Source organism: Tympanuchus pallidicinctus, unplaced genomic scaffold, assembly GCF_026119805.1.
Source record: "Tympanuchus pallidicinctus isolate F22 unplaced genomic scaffold, pur_lepc_1.0 scaffold5, whole genome shotgun sequence".
NCBI lineage: Eukaryota > Metazoa > Chordata > Aves > Galliformes > Phasianidae > Tympanuchus > Tympanuchus pallidicinctus.
Window position 1 is genome coordinate 19,298,258 of NW_026294769.1, and position 27,734 is coordinate 19,325,991.

General features: G+C 38.9%; 1 long non-coding RNA gene across 1 annotated transcript in view; it reads left to right on the forward strand.

Annotated features, from left to right (window-relative positions):
• Window positions 1–7,424: 7,424 nt before the first annotated feature.
• The window catches only part of LOC128091350 (uncharacterized), a 43,378-nt gene continuing 23,068 nt past the window's right edge, over window positions 7,425–27,734 (forward strand). Inside the window, exon 1 of the long non-coding RNA XR_008211356.1 lies at window positions 7,425–7,518. This is a non-coding gene — a long non-coding RNA (uncharacterized LOC128091350). The remainder of the gene's footprint in view (window positions 7,519–27,734) is intronic.

Below are 27,734 nucleotides of genomic sequence, written 5' to 3' on the forward strand. Positions count from 1 at the left end.
CTTTTAGTACTTTCACATGGTATCCTGGGTTGTATATGTTAAAAGCTGATTTGTCATTAGAAAGTACATTCCAAATATTGTCTCGGATCTCATATCTATCAGTTACAGTATCATAATCATGCTTTTTTTCTGATTTGTCAGCAATTTTCACCAGCAGCAGTATCCTAATGATTACTTCGAAATCAAACCTCTGAAAGCAGCTACCATACATGTAAATGTCTGATATTATGTTATATTTGCCCTGTAGAAGACTGTGCTAAATAAATAAGGTTGATTGAAAAGACAGTCTAAGCTCTGAAAAGAGAAACAAGGCAATACAATTTTAAAGAGATTTGTAGAGCCATGTTGTAAATGGAAAAATCTAGCATAGAAAGGCACTGAAGCATATAGTAATAAAAATCAATTGTCTGCAGAGCTGGCTGAACAAGTTATAAGAAGTTAATGAAATGAATTAAGTGAGAAACACCTGGTAACAAGTAAAATGGGTTGGTCTTGTTTTGTTTTTCCACAGAGAAAGGAATGAACACTCAATTTTATCTTGAAATCCATTTAGGTATTCCCCCTTTCTGCTTTTGGGAGGGGATATCTTCAGCCACCTGTTTCTGTGCTGCATACAGAAAGCTATTTTCTGTTATTGCCAAACTTTGGAGTGCCTATCTGTATATATTCTCACGTGTATGTACTCCAACCATGATATTTATGCTGCATTTTTCTGAGAAGAGAGATTATTTTTGTCCACATGGTGGCTTAAAAATCTGGTCTGTATGAAAGCTGAGGGTAATCACAGATCAGGCAGCTGCAGGTTTATTCTGTACTAGGCCAGATAAAAAATAAAAATCTTAGTCAAACCAGAAGACATATGGAAGATAATTATTCCTTTAAAAGTTCTGCTATACATACATGCATGTATATATATAGCCGCAGAGGAAGAAGGCCGGCAGGCAGCCAGGCTTTCCCAGCTGAGAATTCCCCTGGCACTGGGGGACTCAGCTGGCACCCAGCCCACTGCTGGCTCCTGTCCCGCTCCGCTCCTGTGCTGCAGAGCTGAGAGCACCTTGCCCCAGGCTATATGCTCAGCTGGTGTTCATAAAGCTTTCGGGATGTAGGGCAGGGTATGTCTGTCCCGAGAGTCAATGATCCATAACTGACTCCCTCTTTCTGCCCTGTCTGCACTGCCAAGCACATTTCATCTCTTTGGTTGCATGTTCTGGTGTGTATGGTCTGAGCGACTCCAAAATGTGAGTGTTACTTTCCCAACCGCTGCAAGGTAGAAAAGCTCTGCTACACCCCATGCTACCCATGGGGAAATAAGGTAGTACTTTGTAATGTCTTTGAAATCCGTGTTTGAATATAAAGATCCAAATGGCTCTAATTGCATCTGTATGGCCTGGAGGAGTGGGAGCTCAGGTGCCAGCCAGTCCGGCTCTCAACCCCAGGTTCCCTTTTTGGAGAGGCACACAACTCTTCCCAGGCAAGAATCATACTAAGAGTCAACGTGCAGGCAGGGTAAGCATCCATAATATCATCATAGGGCAACTAAATTTTGTGAGACGGGGTCTGAAGAGCAGAATCCAAAGCAGAGTATAGATACCAGACAGAGTTAGAATAATTGTCCCAAAGAATTATTCACTTAAAACTGTTGGAAATATACTGGTAATACATAGATTTGTCTGAAAACTCATTCTGATTAGGACTTACAGATTTATTGCAAGACTGCCTTGTAAGAATCTGGACTTGTCTGACAGTCAGTGCTTACTAGCAAGTATACCTTGCCGAAGTATACTTCCTTACCAAGTCAGTGCTGTACGTTCTGTATGACAGCCCAATGGCTAGAACATGGAGTCTGGAGTCAGGTGGCATTGGGCCTTCCATTTTGTCTCTCTTCAGCTGCAGATGCTCTTAAAGTCTGCACACATCTAAGGCTGCCTTAACAGTAAACTACTGGGTGGTCTGCTTTGGGGCATTGCCTTACTGCAGCCTTACCTCCAGAGAAGCATGTTAAATGCATTGTGTTGGATGAAATTTAGATTAGAAGAAATTCTTCACTCAGAGGGTGGTGAGGCACTGGCACAGCTGCCCAGAAAAGCTGTGGTGCCCCATCCCTGAAGGCACTCAAGGCCAGGGTTGGATGTGGCCCTGGACAGCTGAGCTGGTGGGAGGCAGCCCTGCCCACAACAGGGCATTGGGTCTAGGTGGGCTTTAATGTCCCTTCCAACCCAAACCATTCTATGTTCAATGAACGTGCTCTCGTGATTTGCAGGACAGTGCTGGAAGTGGTGGGTAATGATTTCAAGTGACTTAAAATATGGGATATTGATGTATGCTGCCTTGAAACATAACACCGGACATTCTTCATGGGATTAATCAAGATACAGAATAAAAGCCTGTTACACCTCATACTGCATTCAGGTTTTAGCTGAACACTGTGCAGCCTGTGTTGCAGTGGGATTAAAGAAATGGGAATGCAGTCTGTAAAAAGAATGCAAAAAGCACTATCTTTATGAACTTGTCAAGAGTGATTCCAGCTGACTGAAGCTTTACAGATTTGGTATTTATCCTCCTGAAGCCTACTGCTCTCCCTCAGCGGTTCCTGGTGGGGAAGGGACATGACTTTCTCTGGTAGCAAATTAAGCAGTTCCCAGGCGTGGAGGCCAACTGGCACAGGCTGCCTCACTGGTGGAGCAGTAAACAAACACAGCCTCCAGAGGAGGGTGCCTGAATGCAAATCCTCTGGCAGTAATGGGCTGTGGGATGCTCTAACACCTAGCCTGTGCCTGGGGATTGCTTGGGAGACAGCTTGCAGGTACAGACCAGAAGCATGCTGGCAACTGCACTCCAAATCCCATAGCAGCTGAATTCATGCTCCTCAGAACACTTAGACACAGTCTGATTCCCTGAGATGGAGCCTGAGGCTTTACAGTAAGGATGATGGAATACTGGAACAGGTTGCTTTTGTTCTGCAGAGATATTCAAGACCAGTCTGGATGCCTACCTGTGTGACCTATTGTAGGGAGCAAGCTTTAGCAAGTGGTTGGACTCAGTGATCTCTCAAGGTCCCTTCCAATAATCTGTAATACTGATTATGTTTGGTGAGGAACCATTTAAAATGTTTCAAATACTCATTTTAAGTGAGCTTTTAACTCTTGAAAGATACAGATTTATAGCTTGGTCCTGGATTTCTGGTATTTCTCTTTTTAGTACAGCCAACCTTTTAATGAGTCATAGAAACTCGTAAAACATCCTGAAGAAGTCTACTGGTTTCTGGATTATTTTTGAGACTTTCTGGGCAAATTTAGAGGCAGATACTTAAATATGCAGTATTCTATGTCATTGTTAACATGCAAAAGCTCTCTTCAGTGTCTATTCTCTATAGCAGCTATTAGTGCCTGTTACCATTCTTATTTAGAAGATGATACGATTGTAAAGCTACCTTTAGAGGGCATTAATTTGGGGCACTGGATAGCATTTTATTTGTAGCTGTCATTAATACCTGTAGATAAAGATAGTTGCTGATCTGATTACATATATTAATTTGTTAATTGCCACACATTACAGACTGATAATTCCTACTTCCTGCTGCTCACTAAATTCATTTGTTGCACCCTGTTAGACTAGCTAAAAAGGAATGGATAATCCACCATAAACTTTATAATCTGTTTGTAATCACCCAGAACATGGAAAATAACTGAACTGTTCTTACCTTTAGTTTATTCTCTTTCTGATTCTGATAGAAATGTGACTGCAAATCTTGCCTTTACTCTGGCCATGAGAGGAAAAGGTTCTGTTTTTTGTTGATTGTGGTTTGTTTTTTTTTTTACCCTCATCAAGTATCATTTTCTTTCCCACAAGAAAATATACCTGACATAATAAAATAAAATAAAATAAAAATTCAACTATAACCTGAATAAAATGTTTCTCTTTCACTCCAAGTTACTCATTCATTAAAAAATCTCTATATTTGGATTGTTCGTTACTTACAGAACTAATTTAGATCCCTTCAAGTCCACAAAAGGTCAGATAAAAACTTCTGTCAAAGCCCTGATAACCTGCATGTGTTGCTTTGTTCTTTTTATGTTTAGGTTTTTTTTTTTGTTTTTTTTTTTTGTCCAAATCATTATGATAAAAGAGAGAGGACCTAAGAGGAGCCTCTGAGGAGCCTGTGGACGCTCTGTTGTAGGATATTATCTTACTTTTTGTGGCTGAGTGATGTCTGCATGTTTCAAAAACTAAAATTTACAGAAAATTAGTGCATAAAATTGTGCTGAGGCAATAACAGGAAGTCACAGTAGGAAGAAAATGGCTGCTTTTATTGCAGCATATTCTTAACAGGCCTTATGGTACCCAACTGTTGGGACAGGCACGGAGCACTAGATGAGGTGGTATCACTGTTTGTATAGCATTGCACCTACTAACAAACAAAAAAGCAGACTAAATATGAATTAATGCAAGCATTGGAAAATCCAAAGAAAGTGATGTAATAAAAACAAAGCTAAAGAAACAAGCACTAAAACACATTGTTATTCTTCAGCTATACTATATCCGATCATCAGCTGAAACTCTTCTTTGCACTTCCTCATTGTTTCAGCATTACTACTAAACAGTCTCCATGCTGTGACACCCTATTCTAGTGCTACTCCAAAATATTGCAAAATATTGCATATTAACGTCAACGTAGAGCAACAGTTAGGTCATGGCATGAAGTGGTAATTGAGCACCCAGTGAAAGGGTGTGGTTGGCCCAGGGAGCACAGACACATCGTTTGCTCCTGTGCTTCCCACCTGACCAGAAAGGGAGGACCCACGATGGAACCACCCTGGGCTGATATAAGAGCCAGCCACTAAAGTGAGAAGTTTTCTTAGACTTATGCTATTTCCTAAGAAGGAGAGTTCCTTCACCAGTTTGGGTGAGTTCAACTCTTCTTTCTATATGCGACTATTAGCCTACCTGTGAACACTTTACCTGATGTAGCCAATAACCTATCAGAAGTGATTTTGTTTCTTTGTCAGCAGAATATAAATATAGTGACAAGAGACATAAAATTACGTGGCAAATAGGAATAATAATTAGAGGACTCTATTTTTAGATGCTTTATCTCTATTTGAACTACCACTGAACCACCTCCTCCAAAACTGAAAGTCCAGAAATCCTTGATTCAGAGAACATCAACTAACATTAAAACTTACAGCATGCTCTCTGTTTCCCATCTAATTTCAAAGCAGATAGGAGGTTTCAATGGCTGGTGGTAAGTGGCTTGGTTTAAGTCTGTGTCATCTGTGCTTTGTTGCAGTTTTTAGTTTACGGTCTGCTCAGGGGGAGCTAAGTAAAGAAGACAGCATGTAGCTGAAACATTGTGCTTTTAATTGCAGCTAATGGACAATTAACTGCTGAGCTTTAACAATGGAAGTAGTGGATGATGGGGAAAGTACAGTGACTATAAAATCAAAGAAAGAGTATTAAAAATGTTTGGTTTTGGTTTTTTATAGAGTGAGTTGAAGCAGGCACAACTTTCTCTTTACATTTTAGGAAATTTGATCTGAATTGATCTTTTACTCACAAAAAAATTAAACACCACATGTCTTTAAATGGTCAGAAACTTAGTAACCTTCATAAGTTACTGTATATTTTCATGTTCACGTAAATTGTTGTTGACTCAACATAAAAAAAAAAAAACCTTCATAATCTATTATTAAAAACAGGCAAGGGATAGAAAAATAGTGTCTTTGATGCAAGAAAATCTGACTGAAAATAGAACAGATGTGAAAGGCATTCAATACAGAAGCAGTAGGATATATTTTCTAATCTTGAATAGGTACCTGATGGAAATTACCTACTGATGAAGTGGTGCCAGACAGAAGAGAAGATCTGAGGATTAGCACTGCACCTGGAGGATCGGTGAAAGAATGATATGAAAATACAGGGCAAAGGAAAGAGAGAGGAGGCTGTGCAGACAACTTGATGTTTACAGACACCTAATAAATGAGATGACATGGAGAAGAGATGCTTGTGTGACTTGGATGACCCAAAACACATATGTCAAAAAGGTCAGAATGGAGAAAGAGATCACCAGTGGATGAAGAGCACAGCTGAAAAACAAGTTTAAATTACTGAAGAGAGAAAAAAAAAAAAGTAGAAATAGAAGCTTTGTTTCTGGGAAGAAAGGGAGTTCGGTTTCTGGGAAAAGGTGGGAAGTGGAAACACCATCAGGGAATGCAACAGGATGGATAACAAAGCAGTACAGGAATCTGTGAACTAGGATCTGGAGATCTGAAAGTGTTGGTTGGAGGGACCTCTGGAAGTCACCTTGTTCACCTACTGTATTGAAGCAGAACTTTTCAACAACTGATAAAGTCAGCAATGAGTTTGTCTACCCAAGTTTTGAAAACCTCCAAGAATGGAGTTTGCACAGTTTCACAGCTCCAGTCCTGCACTACCAGTGAAGCCATTTATAATGATGCCCAACTGGAACTTCCCATGCTGCACATGGCTGCTATTGCCCTTTGCAGTATCATCCACCAAGTTGTTTTGGTGTGGATTTTTTGTTGTTTTTTTTTTTCTCTCTCCCCTCTGTCATCTTTGTACTTCCCCTTCAAATGGTTGTAGTCCACTATCAGATCATACCACGTTTTTTTCTTTACAAAACCAAGCAGAGTGCTTCTTGCATATGTGAGGAACTATGCCCTGGGCTCCTTTCCGTCTTCATGCCCCCCTGCCATGGTTTCTCAACAGCCAGGAAGTGGAGTGGGTGAAACAAGGCACCATATTCTAGGTACTGCTTAACCAGCACCAACTAAAGGGGAATAACAACCTGCCTTCATGTGCTAGCCATTCACTTCTTAATGCAGCCCGGGTGGTTACTGTTGTTTCTCCTGCAGAGACAACTTGGCATCCTCTGTCACCCCCAGATGGCATTTCAGTGATTTTAAAATCTGGAAAGGAAGAGCAGAAGATTAATATCAGTGCCAGAAAGAGAGAGGTCTACATGAGTGAAGTCTCCTTTTTAAATAGAATGGATTGGTGTGTCACAAGAGTGGGTCTGGAGGGGGGAAAAAAAAAAAAAAAAAAAAGAAAAAAACACAGCCCTCCTCCATGAAGGAAGGTAAGACATTAGATGGGAAGCATCTCTTCATCAGCTTCTAAAACAGATAACACTAGCAGACTCTTTCATAGATTTCCAAAGAGTTACAGTGGCAAGCTGTGCTAGAATCACTGGTTAATTTAGGTTGTGTCATAGTTTGTGATGTGGAATAAGGGGTGATATTGCTCATCATGACATCATGTAGTGCACTGGGAATTAGAGAGTTAAAGCTCCAGATTTGTGGATTGTCAATAGTTCCAGGTACCTTTCTCAGAAGAGAAGTCCAGCTTCCAGAAGACTTCATTGTTCCTTTTTTTTTTTTTTTTTCAGTGGGAAGTATAAAATAAAACTGTTTGGATGTCACAAAACTGGCTCTCCTTTATCTGCTCATCTCTGCGGTGTGTGCTTTTGTGCTCTCCAGCCATCTCACCTTCAACATTAGAGTAAGGCCTTTGGTTTTGGACACACTCTCTCTCCTTCATTTAATCCATTAGCTTCAGTTCCAATTATATTGTACTGTATTGTGTTATCTTGCATTCTGTGCTCATATTTAGTAAATTAGTTTTTTCCCTTAGCTTACTGCCACTGTTGTTTTTAGGCTCATCTCACTATCTTCCCCTTTCCCAGGGAGTGGGTCCCCACATCCTGTTATTCATGGAAGCAGGCCAAATTGGGCTGGAATCATGACAGATTGGAAAGGAGTTCCATTGGTCAAGTTGTCTGTAGCATGGTCAAAGCAGGGACAAATCTGAAGGTACATTACGTTGCTCAGGACCTTGTCCAGCTGAGTTTTTAATGGCATCAACAATGGAGATTTTGGAACTTGCATGTGCAATTGACTTCAGTGTGTGACTACTTTCTCATGAAAGCATCTTTTCTAAGACTGGGACAAAACTTCTGTTGTTGTGATTTAGAATAATTGCTTCCTACTTCTTCACTGTGTACTAAGAAATGATCCCCATCACCCTACACAAGAATAATGCAGAGCCCTCATTAGGTTTCCTTTACCCAGCCTGAAGTAACATGGCTTCATCACCTCCATGAACATGACATGTCCCTGCCTTGTGGTCATCATGGTGGCCCTTCATTCAATTATGTTCACATCCTTCTGTTACTGGGCGGACCACAACTGAACATATGCACAAGATGTGGTCTCATATTTACAAAATAATGAAGAAAAATCACTTAAATGTGACTTGCTGGCTACACCATTCTTAGTACAACAAAGGATGTGGTTAGCCTTTATCACCACAAGGATACAGGGAAGTCTCTTTAGTCCTTTGAGAAGAAAGGCTGTGGAATATGAAAGGAATAAAATCAAACAGATCTTAAAGGTTGCTTTTTTTAGAGGAGAATTTTGGTTATAAGTGCTCAGTCACAGTCATTGAACAGTTTTTCAAGCAGAGGAATTTCACTGCCAGTGAACTCCACTTAAACGTGGCTCAGCTTGGATTTAAAATAAAAGCTCTAAATCCGTGTTGTGTGTTAGTTACAAAGCAGTGTTGCTGTACATGTACTATTTCACATCATGGAAGCAGCCTGGCTACAGCAATATGCAGCACAAGATTAGTTTGCTTATGAACTTCAACCTGATGTTTAGAAATTGCACAGCAGGAGAGCAACAACATGGAGATTCATGTTGATTTCCATACTTGGCAGAAGTACAGAGGAAGAAGAAAATTAGAAAAATAAAGACGCTGTGTTGGGAAGAAAAACTAAAATTAAATCAGAACAATTTTATTCAATACCCTTACATTTGATTTTCAGTAGATTTGAAGTATATTGTTTGGTAATTGCATGGGGAATTGGAAAATAAAACACAGATTGAGGTTAAACAAATAAATGTTTCAGAAAATGTGTTCTTTACTCTCTGATTTACTAGGCCTTGTCTGTACTCCCTTCAGACTTAAAGAAATAGTGCCAGACACTGCTCAGCTGCAATTCCAATAAAATCCTTGAGAATGCTGTTCTGAGATGGCAGAGATAGTCAGTACCTTTGCAGTACCTTTACTCACATGTTGTTTTCCTTTTGTCCATTGGTCCAAATGTGATCAATACATTTTCAACTACAAGTACCCAACTTAGAGGAAAGTCGTTAAGCACAGCATACTGCAATTTAAGCTCTTACATTTCATTAGATGACCGTTTCTCCACTCCATAAAATCATACATTTAAATGATATTTCTAGTCCTGCTTTGCAGTGTTGATGCTTCCCAAGTGTCTGAAATCAACACATTTTATGCTGCTTTTGCCATAATCATTGAAGAAAATAGTAACTAATACTGATTGGAAGTGCAGGCCCCAGAAAGATTCCGTCCTAGTACTGTTCTTTTTCTCTCTTTTACTAACCGCTATGACATAAATGTATAAGAAGAGGTAATCATGAGAGGGGAAAGAAGAACTGTGCAGCTAATCATAGAGTCATCAAGGTTGGAAAAGACCACTAAGATCACCCAGTCCAGCCATCAGCCCATCCCCACCTACCACATCCACATGGTTCTTGAACACCTCTGGGGATGATGACTCTACCACCTTCCTGGGCAGCCTGTGCCACTGCCTTACCAGAAGAAATTCTTCCTCATATCCAACCTCAGCTAAGGGGCAGTGCTGGAAGGATAACATGGATCTGTGAAGCGATCATAATGAAATTCAAACTGAGAATTTTGAGTCAGGATTCTGGCCACCGGAAGAATGTTATTTTGGAACTGCTGTTCAGTAAAGTAATAGGAGAAGGGCAAAAAAATAAAAAATGAAAAATAAATTAAATAGTGCTGTGCAGTTTGGGTAGTAGAAATCTAGATTTACTGTAACATTAGAGACACCTGAAACTGAAGCTTTCTGGCACTACATCAGTTTTTGTTGTTACATAAATAAAAAATATATAAACATAACCCTACTTTCTTGAGTGTTTTGTATCTTAATAAGAGAGAAATAATAATTTTTGTGTACGTTTCATTTTGAATTAAGTTGCACATTGCCTTTTTGCAGCTCAAAAAAATTGAGCTTCTGAAGTAGAGACTGTGGTAGAAAAGCACTATGAAGTGAGCAGTTGCTAGTTTCAAATGCCAAGGCAACATCCAGGGGAGGAATCTCTGTAGCAGGTTGGCACTGGCTGTCAGCCAAGCACCACCCAGCTGCTTGCTTCCAGCCCAGAAAGACATCATTCACCAGTACTGTTGTGGGCAAAACAGATTCAGCATAGGGAATTTAATTAAAAATGTTCAGTTACTGATTTGGGTATTAGGAAGGAAACAAAGGAGGCAGGCATTTAAAGACTTTGGGAAAACACCTTTCTCCTCCCTTTTCCAGGCTCAGTTTCCTGACAGTTACTTCTCCTCCCCACTTCTGATCTCCACTCCCCTTCTTATCACAGCTGGTTATGCTCAGTTCCATTGGTGATGCAGTGGGCTGTGCAGGAGGTTGGGGTCAGGATATAGAGATGCCTTTATTGTCATGCCTTCCTTCTCACTATTTTCTTCTACTGCTTCTTGTTTGCTCAATTTTGGCATGGGTTATTCACGGGGCAGCAGATCTTTGGGGTACCTGCTCTGGCACGGTAGTACCATGGGCCACAGTTCATCCAGGGATGTTACTATGCTCATGACAGAATACTGCATGCTCCTCTGGCCCTGGTGTTTTTTCCTTCTGGCATTTATTGCCATTTTTAAACACATTCTAACAGGAGTACCACAAACTCCTCTGACTGATTCTCCAACCCCAATGGGCTAAGCTGCATCTTGTGCTAAAGCTGGCTGGAAACAACATGAGGTTACCCTTTTCTCACAAAGTCCACCCTTGTGACCCACCCACTACCAAAACCTTGTCATCTCCCTGCTATACAACATCAAAAATGTTGTAAGGACATGACAAACCATTGTGAACATCCTAAACCCAACCACAGCCTCACCTTCAGGATGCCCTGTAAAGAATGATGCAGCGCTCCTCATGGTGGAGATTTCAGGTAATTCAGCCAACCACAGAGCAGCCCTATGAGATAGTCATAACTTAACCAGCCTAAACTATGCCAGGAACCAATGTGTAGGAGCTGGGATTAGTGACAGACAGCCTGGGCTTACAGCTGTCCTTGTTTCTTTTTGTAAAGAACATGAGTACTTCTCCACATCTGTCTCAGACAAACCATGTTTGGCACTTTACAGAGTAAATTGTGTTTGGGGGAAAAACTAATCAGATTATCAGTCAGTGCATACAGAGTAAATCATTTTGGGTGAACTGCCCAAACATATCCAGATTGGGGTAAACATTTCATAGAAGCAGTTAGCATAACAGATTTTTTAGAAAGGCATGGGGTTAAAATACTACAAAGAGTTGTCATACCACAGTTTAAACTGTTAATACATAGTTGTATTTTCATGATCCTTTCTCACTTTAGAAGCATAGTTGCATTCTTAGTTTTTAAATGGTGCCCTAAGAAGACTGACTCAGGCAGCAAATCTTCAGGAGTTAATATCTTTGTATAAATCTCACATTACATCACACTGTGGAACCTTATGACAAAAAAAAAAAAAAAAGATTTATTGTATTGTGAAATATGCAGATATTACTTTGGCAGTAGTTCCGTAAAAACTTGAAAGGTGATTTTTTCAATGCTGCTTGTAAAAAGCAAATTCATTGTCTTTGGAAGAGGTGGGTAGCTGTATTGAGAGGCACCACTGCATCAGGAAAAGAGAAGGAGAGCAGTCCACTAGTAGCAACCTTGGTAGTTCAAAAGAGAGTAAACATCATCTCACTTTCTAGGAAATATTAGAAAGTCACCATGAGGCATATTCTTTGTTTAGAAATCATAGCCTGCCTGGCTCTCCAGAAATTTTGCTCCCAAATAACCCTACGTGTCTTGCTCTCATAGGTATGCTCTTGACATCTCTTGCTTTATTCTGGGTTTCTGCTCTTCTTACGTACATTGGTAATCAGTTTCCCAACCCTGGAGACCTTCTCCATCTCTCTCATCTTCTTAAATTGCATTCTATTTAGTTAGTTACTTAGTTACCATTCCCCGAAGAGGCTCTTGCTTGCTCCTTCCAGTTAGTCTGTTCAAAAGCTAGTTTATGTCCCCTTCTAATTTTACTTGCCTATATCACAGAGAAAACAGCTATTATCAGCATCCAAAGTACAAAATTCTGCATTTTTCTCATAAATGAACAGTGTGACTCATTGTTCATTGTCCTCACACTTACATTGGAAGAGCTGTTAGCCCTTATCTAAGTGTTGGAGCAGAATGAGGAGGATAAAACACCCATTCTTTTCATGTGTATCTTGATGCTATCACACTAACATACTGTGCTGCACATTAAGCACACCAGCTGCTGAGCTTGCTTTATCAGTTCTAATAATAATTGAGTATTTAGCTGGAAGGATGAGGGAATTAAACACAAGGGACTGGACAAACTTAAGGATAAGTCCATTGTGATTTTAAGTAAAGACTGACACAAGATCTACTTAACCAGCAGCTCTCTGGAGGAGGAACAATATTCTTGGGAAAAAAATTTCTATAACTGATCTGTTTATACTCAGGGGATATTCAATTCAATGTGAACTCAGTGTGCATCTTTTACCTCAAGTAAAAATGAACCAGTCTATCACATTTTAATTGTAAGGAAAACTACCTATAAATGTACTACATATGTAAATGTGCATGTGGAGATCACCTCATGGGAGGTGACACATGGCAACTTATGGCCCCATGCTACTTTTGCATGTCAAAGCATTATGACTTTAAACTGATATTTTGTTATATTTTTATTCTCTACATTGAACTGACTGTACATTCATTTCTTGAAGTCACTGGTGAGCCAGACTTACAGTGACTGACTCTTGAGATTTTGACTGTGGGAAGACTTAGGAGCATTTGTAACAATTTAGTTGATGGTGAAAGTTGCAGCAAAAGCAACCAAGGTATGTATTAACTGGGTTTAATTTTTGTAAAGATTGTGTCCACCAGTGCCAGCATACATCTAGCTCCATATTCAGCTGCATGTCCTTTTGTTTTAGTGTTTCTTTTTTACTAAAACATTTAATTTCTAACAGCACCTTGTATGTGTGATACACAAAGATAGTCAAAGTAAATTCAAGCTTTGAAATCTTCAGAAATTAAATTTCATGCTGCTCAGTATAAATACTTGTCATAAAAACTTCCAGGCAGAAGATACTGTAGTGATGCTATCATGCCTCACAAGTTATTTTATAGCTGACCAAAGCACTACTCATATCTAAGAAGTTTCTGATTATACAGAAAATTGACAGACTCTCACTCCCAAAATCCTGTTGTATTGTCTAGTTATTATTACTATAAATAAAACTTTCAGCAAACAATCTGATATTAATAGGACTTTATGGTTATATCAAGTACAGGAATCAACATCAGCATCTTGGCTTTCTTTCTTCCTTTAAATCCCATGCCTCTTTTACAAAGAATGAAATGTAGATCAAAAGTAAAGTCATACCTAGACTTCCATTTATTCAGGAAGAATGACTGAGCATTACTGGTGAAGTTTATAACACAAGATAGTAAATTTTCACCTTTTGATATAGTAATATTTTGTTATAAACATGACCTAATAAAGACAACCAAGAAGAAAGTAAAAAATAAGCTACAAGCTGAGCAGAAAGATAAAAGGATACCTCAGCAAGAGAAAAAAACAAGATCATTTCTACAAATGGATTGGCAGCTGGCAGGGCAGAAAAATGACTACTCAGTAGGCTTTGCACAAGGACGAGTTGATCTGATGTCATTGAATGGGCACACGCAATCTTGGAAGCATCAAGATAACTAGGAGAGGTTCCTGAGGGCTTGGAAAAAAAGCAAATGTCACTCTTGTCTTTAGGAGGGGAAACTTGAAAGATACCAGGAGCTATAAGTCAGTCACCCTCATTTCAATTCCTGGGAAGCTGTTTGGGAAAATAATCCCGGAAGATATATCCAAGTATATGAAGGATAAAGAAAGTAACTGGGAGTAGCCAGCAGCTATTCACAGAGAGGAAAACATGCTTAGCTGATTGGTTAGCCTTGCAATAAGACAGCTGAGTGGATTAGGAAGCAATGGATGTGGTTTATCTTGGCTGTAGAAAAGTTTTGATGCTGTCTTCCATAGCCTCCCCATAGATGAGCTAATAAAGTATGGGATAGATACATGGAACAGAGAGATGGGTTGAAAGCTGGCTGAACCACTAGGCTCAGAATTGTGATCTGAAGTACAAATTCCATCCTGAGGTCAATCATTAACGGTATAACTTAAGCCTCAAATACTGGAGCCAGGACTGTTTAACTTCATTATTCAGCTGCATGATTGGATACAGCACATGTTCAGCAAGCTGGCAGTAGAAAACCAATAGGAGTTTCTAATATACCAAAAGGGCCTTGACAAACTTGAAAACCAGGTCAAGTGCTTCAAAAGGAAATAATATTCTGCCCTGGGACAAGATAACTTTAGGACAGCTGAAAAGCAGACTCCTAGAGCAGGAATACTGGTAAACATGAGTTAACACTGTGCTCTTGCAGCAGAGGTTGCTAAAAGCATCCCTGAATGCATTAAAGGGAGCATTACCAGCAAGTCAAGAGGGGATGATCCTTCCCCTTTCCTCAGTAGGGGTGAGAAGACAGCATGTAGTGTTGTATCTAGTTGTGGTCTCCACAGTACAAGAGAGACACAGATATACAGGAAGGAGTGCAATGAAGGACCACAAAGACAAAGGGACTGGAGCATCTGACATAGGAGGAGAGAGAGCTGGGATTGTTCAACTGGAGAAGAGAAGGATCAGGTGAACCTTACCAATGTATGTGACCACCTGAAGAGGGAAAATAAAAACTGTGGAGCTGTGTTCTTTTCAGTGATACTCAGTGAGAGAAAAGGCAATGGGACAAAATGAAATGCAGAAAATAACACTTGAACATTTTAAATCCTTTTTAAGTTGTTGAATCCAAAAAGAGGTTGTCCAAAGATACTTTGGAGTCCTCCTGTTTTGTGATACTCAGAAGCCTGCTAGACATAGCACTGAGTAACCTACTCTAGTCAGGCCTGCTTTAAGGATTGGATGAGTCCAGATGGGACCCCTTCCCAACTTAGCTGTCTTTTGATTCTGTGACCACATACCCTGAAGCTTAAAACAAGTCATTTTGTGCATGTTGTATTTGCATGTCTGTTTAGATTTTCAGTGTAAAAGAAACCATAGAGTAACTAAGTAGAAAATAAAGAAAAAAAATATTAAAATATTATAATATTATAATGGAATAAATTACTATGATATGTGAAGCCCACAGTAAACATGAATGTGGAAACATATGAAGTAGAGAACATTACATTTCTGTATTTAATTCACTGCTTGTTGAAAATTTGATGTAACTGTAAACGTTAAGCAAAAATGCTAAAGTACAAGATATCTTCATACTGAGTTGATATTCAGCCTATTGAATAATTCTTATAAAAAAATACACCCTTCTCCCTAAGGATCTCTATAGAAACAGAGGATTTGTTTTCCTAAAAATAATAATAATCTGGCAATTAATCAGAAGGAATTGCATTTGTCATGTTTGACGCAATTATAAAGGAATGCATAATCAATAGCAATGAAACATGGTTTTATTAAAAATAAAATATAATGTGTAGAGAGGGACTATAGATGAATCTAAGTGTATTAAAATGAAAACAGGAATTTACTAATAAAAAATGGAAGTAGTGGAGGGAGCCTAAATATTACTCTTCTTAACCGGGGAAAAAGAGGTAATCTTGTTTAAAACTGAAAATGCTATGGTGAATGCACAGGAAGACAAATTAATCATAAAGATTTGGGTTGGAAGGGACCTAATATTAGAAACCTATTAATTTTACTGTCTTAAAGAGCAATGATCCTAGCATATACACAAAGCATTTCAAGCAAGTTGGTACAGACACTGAGACAATACTCAAGGTGAATTTCACAAGACTTTGGATTGTGTCCCTCATGTTGCCACTCAACAGTCAAGCATTCTGGTAGGTTTCTGTACACCTCTGTTGATGGAGCCAGAAGAGTGAGGTCCTACAGATAGCTCTGGATCCTAAGGAACGGAGCTGTCATTTTCTTCTTGTATGTGAAATGAATTTTAGGGAGTCAGAACCACCACTGCATTCAGACATCAGTGGAGAGCATGAAATTACCATGGTTGGCAAATTAGGTATATTTACAGATGTTCTGGGACTTCTTAGATTGCCCAGGAAAGAAATGGCATGAATAACATATTTAAGTTATAAGATGAAACATATAAGGGTCTTCTTCAAGCAACTTGTGAACTTGAAATGCATGAGACAGCTTTTGATGTAGATAGTAAGTAGATGTAGACTGAGTATAGCCAATGGACTAAAATAATGCCCTTAAATGCTGTGCACGTGATTTAGTAAGCCATAAACGTACATTCAACATTTAAAACTGTCCAAACTGAGTAAAATAAAGGTAAATCAGAAGCAGCCTGAGGCAAGCCTTTCTTTCATCTGCATTAGGAATGTCCTATTAGAGCAGTTAATAGAGACTGGAGGAAGAGTTAGAGCTAAACCATCTGTGCGCCCTTAAAACTTTACATTACTTGCATCTCTTTAAAAAAAGCCTCATTGCAAGAATAAACATTTCATGATTTTGTTACCACTCATCATAGTGGAAGAAAACTATCAATGATAAAATTAAACACTAAACAGATTATGGTGAAGAACTGGAACAGGTTGCCCAAGAAGATTGTGGATTCCCTACCCCTGTATGCACTCAAGGCCAGGTTGGATGTGACTCGTCGCAGCCTGCTCTAGTGATTAGTGACTCTGCCTGTGGCAGGGGGAGGGCGTTGAAACTGGGTGATCTTTGAGGTCCTTTTGAACCCAGACCATTCTGTGATTCTATAATATTGCACCAATGGAGGAAGCAATATAGACAAACAACAAAATGCGAGGAATTTCAGAAGACCTCCCACATTTAGGCCTCAGGTAGCCAACATAACTCTTTCGAAGAGACTGGTACTGTGTCAGAGCTGAAATTACCTGAAAACATTTACTTGATAGATCATTACTGCAAAGAACAAAATATTATTTTCTCTGTTCATGAAGCTCACAGTAACTACACACACAGATAGGAATCCACAAATACTAAATGAATAGCCACCACTCCAGCTTGTACAAATGAATATTTAATAGCTTGTTTATATATTCTACATATCAGTGCTGAATAACATTTAATGTTTTTCTTGAAATCAAATAACCAAGAAGAATGTAAATATATTTTTCTTGTCAATCAGATAGATAGCACATATCACATGGACCTCTAAATCCCATTAAGTTGCAGTGAAATTTTGAAGACAGACAAAAGCTGCTGTTTATTTTGTTTTTTTTCTTGTTCATTCTTTTCAGTTTCTTTCCAGCTTAGTTAATGCTCATTAAGTATCTTTGGTACTTCCTTATACATACATTTTAGGAAACATTACAGGCTTTAGTCCAAGCTTTGCTTCCTTTCCCTTTATTGTTCTAAACAACTGACATCGAACTGAAACATGGAAGAGACTTTAGAAAAGGTAGTTCTCCAGGTAGGAGAAACAACTTCAGCATTTGTCATACAATAATTGTTTTTATACAGAAAATATCTCTTACCCACAGGCAGCACCATGCATTTGGATTTTGGCAAGAAGAGTTACACCACCTGAGCTGCTAACACTTTGTCCAACTCAAAGCAGCACTCACACTGTAATGTTTATTATTATCCACTAGACACATCCCATCCCCCACATGCTACTTTAATCCTTTTTTAAGACCAGTTTTCTGGAGCCCATCTGGCGTTTTCAGACATCTCACAACTGTGCCTTGCTGCTACATTACTGGGGTACACTGTAACCTGCATGAAGTCACACTGCAGAACAGAGACTTTGTGGCAACATAAGTGCTTTTTGTTTCTATCCCTCTGCATGTTATCTATAATCTGATTTTAAATATGTTAATACTAAAACAAGAATTCCAACTACTACTTTTATTTATTCACTTAAAGCTTTTTCTCAATCCTAGTTTCATTGACTACAGAAGTTTATAAATTACATCCCCCAGGCAAAGTTCTCTAATGCCTCATTTAAGAAATATTAGTAATTCTGATCTGCAGAAATGAACTAAGATATACTGTTGCCTTTCTTTATATCCAATTTAAGTACCGAAGACTGAAACACTAGTGGTATTTCTAAGCCATTTGAAGATAAAATAGGAAACAATCATTAAAAATGAGATTCAGTTTACATCATTTTAAGACAGATCTATTCAGATCCATAAAAGGAGGACAGGAGAAAGGACACAGCACAGTTTTCCTATGTGAAAACTGGCCAATAGACGATATCTAGAGCTGTGCTTTTTTAGGCAATAAATAGAGTTTTAAAAAGTGCAACTGTTCTGAAATTCTGACTTCAGCTAATAGTTTCACTGGGGATCTCTAAGGAGCTGGAGTCCCAAAGCTATCAGAGAACAGAATGATTATCTCTTATCCAGATTACTTACTGAAAGATACATAGAGAGATTAAATTTCAGCACTGGCACAGGTTGGCCAGAGAGGTGGTAGATGCCTCATCCCTAGAAATATTCAAGATGGGGCTCTGAGCAACCTGACATAGCTGTAGGCATCCCTGTTCATTGCAGGGGAGTTGAACTGGATGACCTTTAATGGTCTCTTCAAACTATTTCATGATTCTATTATTTAGTCTCCTCCTGTGCCTGAAGGAACAGGAAGCTATAAGGAATAGTGTGCCCACTTATACTTTATATAAATAGTGAAATATTCCTTAAAAGAATTTGTTTAACTCCTTTGTGGCTCTTTTCAGCATCACACCACAGGCTACTTGAATACATGTCTTCCTCCATCAGCGTACATTCTATATTCTGGATAAGGGTCCTAAGCTAATAACAGAGCCAACAATTAACAGTACTGTCTATGGAGAAAAATATAACTTCAACAGTATCAAACACAGTCACCTAAAGTGAGGTCAGATGTTATTTGGTAAACACTATCACAGAAACCTCTTCTGTAAATTGGAGATATTTTTTCATATAAAATTTGAAATTAATTATTGATATCTTCTCTAGCCCCAGGAGCATAGCATTTGAAGATGTTTATCAAAGACTTGCAAGTTTTCTATGAGATGCAGGTTTTAATACTATAACACAACGGAAAGTACACTAGTAATAGCAGTACAATCTAGTAATAGTACAATCCTAGGTTGCATCAGATGAGAACAAACCCAAACACAGCCATCCTACATACAGACACAAAGAAAGAAGAACTGCTTACCTTTAGAAGACCTCCAGTAAGCAAGGATCTCCAGCAAAAGAGACCCTTACCTGCACTGCCAACCCTTAAATGAGGTCTGGGAAGGGGCGGGTCCTGGTTCCACCCCATTCCCATCACTCAGCTGCACTGCATGCACCTGAGTTCTCCTGACTTGACCCTGCCTTCCCACCAGGTGCTTAATTTGGTTCTGGCCATGACTCAGCATTTCCACTGCACAGGGCAAAGCAAATATTTCAGCCTATCCCTCTGCTCTCAATTTAAATATTAAAAAGATAGTACTTGAGGGCAATTTGTTTCAGTATTCAAGAAATACTCTGATTCTGAGGTAAGCTGAAAAAAATCTCAGCTGAGTTTTTTGCATGAAAAAGAAATTAGTAGCAAGTCAGTTATTTAACTTATGTAACTTTTACATTGAAAAATCATACAGAAACTTATTTTCTAGGAGTAACAACAGAGGGCAGAAAGGTAATTTCGCTGGATAGCTCTGTTCTGCAACAAAGCATCACTCGGATAACATAAAATTTTCCACAGCCTCTTTCTGTAGTAGAAAGATTAGCCTGATGCCATACCAAATTCAGCAATACCTTCCACAGCCTCTTTCTGTAGTAGAAAGATTAGCCTGATGCCATACCAAATTCAGAAATACCTTCCACAGTCAAAAATGTGCGAGTCTCAGCATCTTTCTGCTCATTTGCTTCATCCTCATCTGAGACAGATGACTCAGGTCTGTTGGTCGCTATCATGAATGGCCACAACTTGTATCAGAGGAGATTTAGATTAGACATAAGGAAAAACAGCTTCTCTCAGAGAGTGGTCAGGCACTGGAATGTCCTGCCCAGCAAGGTGATGGAGTTGATGTCCTTGTCAGTGTTCAAGAGGTGTCTGGATGAGGAGCTAAGAGATATGGTCTAGTGGCTTGTTCTAGCAATGGCAATGGGAGGATTGTTGGACTGGATGATCTTGTAGGCCCTTTCCAACCTTGAGATTCCATGATTCTATGAATGTTTCAGTATAATACCAGTGGAGTTGCCCCTTAAAGCCTTGTTGAGTTTCATGGCATCCAGGTAACTGCACTGAACAGAATGAGGGGCGCTCATAAGAGTAGATGCTGCAGTTATTTCTACAGCAGACACTTTATTAATAACTGGGAAGCTCCTAGCCAAAGGCTGCATGTTGCTTGTTTCAAAAAAGGAGATGCATCTGAGCATCCTTCTTCAAATAAGCCTGACCATTCATATCTATTCTGTGTTTCCTTTCCGTGTTCATTTTGTAGCTTAAGGGATCTTAGAGGCTTGAGATGACAGACAGAAAGAAAAATACAATTTTCTGGTCATTGCTAATTACTGTTTGGCATAATTCTCTCCAAAGGGTTCTCCTGTATGTTTATGCATCCTTAACCTCTGGCATGCCTAAATTATTCTGTAATACCTTTGACTTCAGAAGCATCATACCAATTAGCCTTCCAGCTTTTTAGTTCAGAACAATTATTTTCGTACAATGTTTTAATGACTATGGCAATATCTTCCAATAAAATGATAATTATACAATACATAGCATTTATTTTGCTATGTTAACTTCCTTACTTTCATTGAATTACTGACATTTTTCTTGTTTCACCCACTTTTGAAATGCCCTCTTCTAACATTCAACAGGGAAATTCGGGGACTATCTGAAAGATCAATTGGGTTTTTTTGATCTTTTTTTTTTTTTTTTCAATTATGGTTCTTACCTGCAAGAAACAAAATCCAGTGAAATCAAAATGATCTGAAGCAAAAATCAAAAGCAACTGAATTTATAGACCTATTTTCCCACATTACTTCAGATGTTATCTGTTATGGTCATACCACAAATAAGCTGGAGGAAAACACTTGGAGTGTCATGCAGGTCAATAAACATCTGGCTTATGAAGTGTTGCCCTGCTGCCTGTATTATGTTGATAAAATTACTTCAGTCAGGAGGAAGAAATGTAAAGTACAAAGTACAAGTGGTAAAATTTCCCATCTTGACATACGGAAGATTTGCTTGTTTAATTTAATTTTATCAAAATGAAATTGTATCAAAAAAAAAACGGAAAGAAAAAGAAACATGAGGGGTGCATGTTTAAGGGGTGCACCTCTATCTCAGCGCGGGTATAGATAGGCCTGTGGGTCCTCTGTATATTGAGATGTGACAATTAATGTGCACTTCATCTTTCTACAAGCAAAACATATAAAGGCACTGTTGGTTTTTTGTTCGTGGCGGTGGTTTTCTTCTTTTCTTTTTTCTTTTTATCTACTACAAAAACAATTTTGATGTGCTCTAAATACAGATCAGTGGTGGAACCCTGCAGCTATATGTGTTCCCATAGTCATGCTCCTCTGTGAATTCTTCTTTTTTATCTCTCACGCTTTGCAAATATTTGAAATTCCTGGAGGAAGCAGTCTTTACCTGCACCCAGTAACAGATCCACTGAAAGAATATTTAATTAGAAAGTACTGTGTTGTCTGTGTTATCTGAAACAGCATGCTTAGCTTCCTTTAATTCACGTGGCAGATAACTTCTTTTATGATAAGTCAGTTCTCTTATTTTTACAGTTGTTCTTTGCATGGTTTTTATGTCCTCTTATGATGTTACTGAGCAGTTTGCCTGAATGAAGACTGGGCTGTGTGCTGGAGCTTTGGAAATTTTCTGCATTAAAAAAAATAAATAAATGTGTAGGTCTGGATTTTTTTTCTTTATTTTAAAATGGAAATTTTTTATTGGCTTCAAATCAGGGATCACCTGTCCAAGAAAAATGAATATATGATAAAGAAAGAGGTTTCTGATGTCTCTCTTGGCTAGGAGTAGTGATCACATGTTTGAATGGTGTGCTGCCTAGAATGAATCCAGGAAAACAAACATTACTTTATGAATCCAGTTATTGTTCACCTGAAGTGCAGTGATATTGCCCAGTGTGCTTAGGTGGGAAATTTTTGTCCACAGGATGGACAATGGAGATCAGTAGATGTGATATAAACAAAAAAGAATATTCCTGTGTTAATAAAAGTAACTATGTGGCAGTCACAAAATTAATCACAGAGCATCTGACATAGGCAGATAACTCTAGAGTTTTGCTCCACTCACTTTTTTTTTTTTTTTTGTATATCATTAGAGTTTAATTATTTTTCAAATAACTTTAATGAAGAACATAGAATGAGTATTTCTAAAGATTTATAGCATGATTTGGTACTCATGCTATAGGTGATGAAATAACCCCAGCAAGGTGCTGTGGTCTGTGATCACCTCTTGTATTGCCCCAAACAGAAAATGCCTCTGAGCTTTTAATGTAGGTTTTGGGCAATTAGGCAATAAGCATTTGCCATGAGAGGGAATAATGTCCTGAAGAAGCATCTGGTGTTCGTTTGGCAGGTTAGTTTCCAGTGTAGCCAGTTCCTGTCTGATCGGACCTCTTCTCATCCTACATTCCAAATAAGTCACATCATCCATACTTATCTGGCTTCTTTCTCAGTTTTCACACAGTCAGACATGCTCGTAAAACTGTCCTAAACACCTTTTTCACATCCTCCAACTATTTTGAATAGGTGTGGCAGTTTTTCAGAATTTCATCACTGTTAGATGTGCTGGATTTGCTCTAGATTACTTCACATACTTCCTAGAATAGTCTTCTCTTTAAGTGTTCTTGTGGAATGGCACATGTGTGTGCTGTATGCCAGAAGACAGCAGCGACCTTATGTGTGGAGAAAAAAAAGCCAAAACAGCCTTCTGCTCTTTTCCACCACTTCGAGCTATCAGAGCCCTGGGGAGTCAGGTGAGTGCCTCTTTGCTCCTCATTAAAGGATGTAATCGTAGCAAGCTTCATGTCTTCAGACTGCTGTTTAGGACACAGGCCTGTATGTGCTGGTTGCATCAGTTGAACTAACATCTCCAAATGGCTCTCAGTGCCAGTATTTGCAATCTGTACATGACTGATATTGAGGATGACTTCTTTTCTCATGAGGTATGTTTGGTAAAATTCTCATCTTTGATATCCCCTGCTCTTGTATTAATGTTCATAGCAACAGATACTCAAATTCATATATTTTTCTTTTATTTCATGTGTGTTAAAAGATATGATCTGATTTAAAAAGAAGGAAGCTTTGAGACGTGGGTGGAGAGACAGCCATTTCGTACATGTTCTAAGGCCTCTTCTATTTGCACTTATGATCACTGCAGTCACACTGACATGTCCCTGCAGATTTAGCAAACCATGCAAGTCCTAAAGCTGGTTCTGCACACTGTGCCAACCCTCTCCAATACATGTACCAAAAACCCCAGTGTTGCTGGCCCACAGATGAACCTGCATTTCTGGGACCTTCTGGAACTAACTGAAGACACCTTTCTGACCCTGTGTTGCTGGAGAGCTGCTCCTGCCTTAATGCTTTCCAAAAACTGTTTTGTAAAGAATGAGTGGCACAAACAGAAATACTGCAGGACATGTGAAGACACCCTATCATTCTGTCTAATGTTACTAACCATTACCCACATCAGACTAATTTTTTACAGTTGCTATGGGGGTCAGCAGGCCTTGGATATATTGCTAGACTTTTATCTTACACAGTGGTTGAATTTTGTGCTATATAAATTTAAAATTAAAGCATTACGATATGTAAGGAGACTAATAAATCTGCCCATAAGCACTCAAATAAATGGCCTGGTTTTTGGATAATTAGGCACCTGCAGCTTCTATCAAGTTCAATAGAGGAGATGTAGCCAGGAACAGGCAGCAACCTCAAGGTAGAAAATAATTTAAAAAAATCAAATTTCTACCAGTACCATATCAATCCTAATCATATGCAGGGGAAATAAAAAAGATGCAGAAAATGTACTCTTGATGTGGATTTTGCTAATTAAGGAGCTCACTGCCCATCTGTCCACTAGTTGGCAGGCATAGCAATGGAATCAGCTATGCTGTGAATGCATCCCTGGCTGCTGCCTGAATCTGTTAAGAAGTCCTAGCAACCGCCTGCCAGCACTGCACTGTGCTCATGCACAAGCATTAGGATCGTTCAAAACTGCATGGGAATTTTCCAGTGGCGCACAAAGAGAGTTAAACGCTGGGGATACCAAGCTTCAGCGCAAAACCATTTTCAGCACTGTCTTAAAAACAACAAAAACACACTAAGAATCACAAGATGGAATGCACAGCATGGAGATTTCCCCCTTCTTTTCAGGTTCCTGTTCACGAGGATTATGCAATTGTACAGGTGCCTGCAGCAGATGCTCAGAATGTTCTCACTTGTCTGATAGATTAAGTGGGTCATTTCAAATTTAGGCACTATAGGATTTTTTGGATCACTTTATTGGATCAAGTTCATAGCATATTCATTCCTATTTTGATAGTGGCTAGTCCCCTGTATCACCAGGGACTGAACTGATTGTAATGTAGATGTATGCACTTTATTTTTCAGATAGCATTTGTTCAGAAAAGGTACAGTGGCACATCAGCAATTTTGTTTGGTTTAAGAGATGACATGGACTGTTTTAGTGTTTCAATTTTCTTTGCATCTCCTATCTAACAACTCTGCAACATTAATTTTGAAGTAAACATCATTCAGTCAGCAAATAAAGAAATGAATTACTTTGTACTCATTTCACATAAACCTTTAAGTACATCTATACACAATTTCATTTTCTATCATCTTTACGTATTACCTGTTATATTAACATGCTTTCCTAGCCTTCTCTTACTCTTTCACTGTTCTGTAGCTGCTGGAGAGACCTTTGTTGAAGCTTTTTTTTTGTACTGAAGCAAAACCCTGTCAACAGAGTGCAAAAGCTTGTTTAATGGCCTCTAGCTGGCTGCAGATGCCCACAATTCTGAATAGTACTCAACATCAGAAAACTGAACGTACCGTTAATTAAAGCTTTCTTTTCAAATGATGCCAAAATAGAATATTTGCTAGAAAGACTGCACTTTTCCTCTGACATGAAGGAAGATGAAAGACATTTACTCTGTGATTTAATTTGCATTCTCTGAAGTGACTCTCTGAAATGTCCCTTGGTAGTAGAGAAAGTACTTGTTGCTGAAAACCTAGAACAAAGTACTGCTTGTCACTTTTTTATACAGAGTGTCTTGCACATGAAAAATTAGTGGTGGTGTAAAAGGGCAGATATAAGGTCACATGCTTACTCATTAGCACATCCTAGAAGGCTTTTTTTTTTTTCCAATCACATTAAATTATCCACACCAAATTATCTACTTTAAGGTTGTTATGCACTGAATATGTTATGAATATGAATATGAATATGTTAATATTTATATTTGTCATGTGAAATAGTTATAGACAATATTGAACAGAACTAAAGAGACTGAATTGATTTTTCTATAGTAAAAGAATACTTTTTTGAGTTTTACAACATAGAACTAAGTTTTACACTATCTTATTCTGTATTACTAATACTGCGTTCAAGTTCTTAGTACATTTTGGTTTCTTATTTATGAGTATACATATATTTCAATAAGAATAGTAGAAGAGTATTTAAATAAAGTGTAAATGATCTGTAAATTGTATAGGCATTGCTTATTAGAGACTGCAGATATACACTTTGGGTTACACAAGTGGCATCCAATTTGTGAGGCAGGTATCCTGGTCTTGGTTTTCCCAGTTAAGAAACAAGCTGGTAGGTGCCTACACCTCAACTTCCAGGCTGTATAACTTGCTTTTCTGGACAGACCTGAAAGTAGAACAGGAAATGTGGTTTCAAGCTATGCAGAGTTCAGATGTGACTGCAGCATGAACTTGGAGCTGCCATCTGGGGAGACCACATCAGATATGTACAGCACTTAGGGCTCTACGATCAGTGCAGGGCAAGAAGAAACATACTGTTGTGCTCCTCCTGGAAAACCCCTTCCAAATCCCCTACAGTCCCAAAAAGGGGTGAATGCCTCAATGCCAAGTAAAAAAAGATGCACTGACTGGGATTCTGGCAAAATTCCCTCCAGCCTTAAGTTCTACCTGCAGGCTCCTGCTTGCCTGCATGAGGAGAATGCGTAATGAGTCGGTGGGACCTGTTCCTCTCTTCACATTGCACTGTGGAAAGTGCTGCAGACCATACAGATCCCTGGCACCCTTCTGTCCTCATTAAGTTACTGCATGTTAGCACTTCCAGCATATGAGAGAAGTGCTTTTCTGCCCAGTACTCTGTCATAATCTTATTTTAAATTATTAAGTCCTGCTGTTCTTGCTCAAAGACTTTTATACCCAGTAGGAGAATCCTGTTGCTAAACTTTAAAATCCTTTTAAAAAAAAACATAGGTATTTCTGATTCATGAAAAGTTGTACAATCACATCTTCATGTAATTAACAGACTCCAGTCTTGTCCCTTGACTGATTTATTCTCAATGGGCCTCTCCCATTTCTAGATTTTATAATGCTTAAAGTGAATCAAGCTCGTGTCCAGTTTTTTTCCTATGATGGGCCACCAAAATGGTTGAGGTCTGGCGAACATGACATAGTAAGAAAGACTGGTTCAGCCATAAGAAGAGAAGGTGGAGTGGGGATGATGTTGCTCTCTTCAGCCAGCTCAAGGGAGAATATGGCAAAAGCAGAGTTCTCTCTGTGGTGCGCAGTGATGGGACAAGAGAATGCAAATATTAGTCATGAAACAACTTTTCTTTCCAGAGGATCTCAATTCTTTCTAGTGTAGAAACAGCAGAACAAATCAGTCTCTGTTAGCATGGGGAATGCTGGATTGGTTATGGTGGAAGTCTAATGCACTATCCATCCTAAATATAGAAGGAACAAACCAAAAGTCACATTTTGGGAGAGAAGCATTTAACCCTCATCTTTCCCTGGTATCTCTTCTTTCTCATTTTCTCCAGCCTTGCAAACTGCTAGAAAGAAAAAATTTTAAAGCAGCCTTCAGTGGTTAGTTTATATATTTATACATACATGCATATGTATTTTTTTTTATATATGGTGTAGTCATAAGTATCCAAAGCATGCGTGCTGAGCCTGTGGCATGGACCTAGCTCATCTGTGCCTACTGCAGCTCCTTATGAATACATGTAGATTTACTCTTCGCACAAGGGTACAACGGGTGAAGCTAGTAACTGATCGACCCCCTGATACAGTCAGGTGCTTGTAATTGCTCTACCTTGAGCTGTTAATAGCACTCAGTAAGACACTTCTCTTCCTGTCAGCAGTTGTGAGGTGGTTGGTATGGATGTGAGGTAACCATCCTTCGGCTGGTTCAGCGCCTTTAACATTGCTATTGCTCCTTTGTTGGCACAGTTTCTGAACCAATGGCCTGGCTCCAAATACTGTTCAGGCTGCTAACCCATACGAAGCATACTGCAAACAGAAATATTTATATAGTGTCTTCCAGCATTGCTCAAGGTATCTCAGATTACCAT